Source organism: Chenopodium album, chromosome 14, assembly GCF_948465745.1.
Source record: "Chenopodium album chromosome 14, dcCheAlbu1.1, whole genome shotgun sequence".
In the NCBI taxonomy this organism is placed as follows: domain Eukaryota; kingdom Viridiplantae; phylum Streptophyta; class Magnoliopsida; order Caryophyllales; family Amaranthaceae; genus Chenopodium; species Chenopodium album.
Window position 1 is genome coordinate 29,385,167 of NC_137847.1, and position 2,380 is coordinate 29,387,546.

A 2,380-nucleotide genomic window follows, 5' to 3' on the forward strand; every position below is an offset into this window, starting at 1 on the left:
ACCGTTAAGGCGGATATTCTACGAGATTACAAGGAAGAAAGATCAAAGTTAATGAGGTTGTTTGCGGAGAATGATTCTAGGATTGCTATTACCACCGATATGTGGAGTAGTAGCAATCAAAGGAAAGGGTATATGGCGGTGACGGCACATTACATTGATGATGATTGGGTTTTGCGTGAACTTATCATTAGGTAATTTAATAGTTTTATATTTTTGTTTGAACTTACATTTAATTGAATATATAATTGATATGTATGTAACTTGATTGTGTTTGATAGGTTTTTGTATGTGCCATGCCCACACAACAAGGAATCAATTAGCAAGGCATTGGTAGAATGTTTGAAGAGTTTCAATATAGATGAAAAGGTATCCACCATTACACTTGACAATTGTACAACTAATGATGCCGTAGTAGATGTTTTGCGTGAAAAACTTAACTCTAGCAAGCTTATTATGGGTGGTTCTTATTTGCATATGCGTTGTTGTGCACATATATTGAACTTGATTGTGGGTGATGGGTTGGAAATGATTAGTGGTGCAATTGAGAAAGTTCGTAGTGTTGTTGCCTTTTGTGTTTCAACACCAAAAAGGTATGAGAAGTTTGAGGATGCTTGTAATTATTGTAGAATTCCTATCACTAAGAAATTGACTTTAGATTGTAAGACAAGATGGAATTCATGTTATGATATGTTGCAAATAGCCCTTTTGTATAAAGATGCATTTACTAGGTTGGATTCAAAGGTGAGCAAAAGTGGAAGGAATAAATTTAAACTACCTAGTAAAGAAGATTGGAAAATGGCTAGTGAGATATGTGAAAGGTTAGCACTATTTAAAAGGGCAACGGAGGCTTTTTCGGGAAGAAAATATCCAACGGCCAATTTGTACTTTGAAAAAGTGTGTGAAATTTTACTTGCTTTGAGAAAATGGGTTTGTTGTGGGAATAAGGTGATTGAATCTATGGCTTCAAAAATGATTGTTAAGTTTGATAAATATTGGAATGTGATTAATGTAATGTTGTCGGTTGCTTCGGTTTTGGATCCTAGAAGAAAATTGGATATTGTGACTTTTTATTATAGACTTGTGTATGGTGATTGTTTTGAGATGGAATGTGATAGGGTGAAAAGATTGTTGGTTGATTTAGTTCATGATTATGAGATGGATGCAAGTTATGATGACACTCCTTTTAGTGTAACTTCCTCCATTGTCAATGTGAATGGTAAGAGGCCCATGGATGAATTTGATGAAGTTGAGGGGTTGTGGGCAAGACATGTTTCGCAACAACCTCCTAAGAGGACTAAAAAATGTGAGGTGGAAACTTACTTGTTAGAAGAGAGGCTTGTAGTTGATGAGAGTAAGTTTAGTCTTTTGGCTTGGTGGAATGCGGAGTCACATAGGTTTCCCACCCTTGCTAAGATTGCTAGAGATATTCTTGCGATACCCATTTCCACCGTTGCTTCCGAGAGTTCATTTAGCACAAGTGGGAGGATCATTGGACCCCATCGTAGTAGACTACTACCGGAAACCGTTGAAGCTTTGATGTGTCTTCAAAGTTGGAGGCGTTCACTATTGAAAGGTATTTCATTTATTAAAGTTTTTTTTGGTCAATTTATAATACTAATGTATCTTTTTTATATGATTTTTAGATACTACAAAGATTGAGCTAGAATTAGCTTTAATTTATGAAGATGAAGATGTGGAAGTTGATGAGGAATAATGAACAAAGGTGAATTTTATATGTTTTTGATTGGTTAATTAATTAAAAATAATATATTATGTAATTATGTTACTAATTCATTTTTTTTTATCTTGGTTAGTTTCACAGTGAACTTGATGTTAAAGAATTGAAGTCTTCAAGAGTTGCATGGAGCCATGGAGGAATGAACTTGGTTGTTTTGTATAATTGTATTGCACTTGTAATTTATTATGAATTTTTATGATATTATTGTTCTAATGTAGACAATTTCACAAGTACTGTGTAAATGTGTAATATTTTCTTTGTTGTACTTTGAATTTTTATTAATACTGTTTTTTAGTGGAATTTGGAAATTGTTGATTTAGTATTTTTTAAAAAAAAAACCTAAAAAATCAAAAAATAAAAGAAACTCGGATTCGGGTCGGATCGGAGTCGGAGTCGGATGTCGAATTTTTAAGTCGGATCGGATTCGGAGTCTCGGAGTCGGATGTCGGAGTCGGAGTCGGATGTCGGATTTAGCCTCCGACTCACTGTCGGATCGGAGTCGGATTTTGCATAATCCGCTCCCAATCCGACCCGTTGCCATCCCTAATCAAATGAAAGTCAAACATATTCATACAAAGCCATTTTGAAGCAAATGAAAGTCAAATGCATACAACAAAGCTATTTGAATCAAATAAAAGAAAA

General features: G+C 34.6%; 1 long non-coding RNA gene across 1 annotated transcript; it reads left to right on the forward strand.

The window, feature by feature from the left end:
• The first annotated feature begins 1,516 nt into the window (after positions 1-1,516).
• LOC145579128 (uncharacterized) lies at positions 1,517-2,009 on the forward strand. Its single transcript, XR_014099034.1, has 3 exons — positions 1,517-1,573; positions 1,644-1,723; positions 1,815-2,009. It is a non-coding gene; the product is annotated as an uncharacterized LOC145579128 (long non-coding RNA).
• Positions 2,010-2,380: the final 371 nt, after the last annotated feature.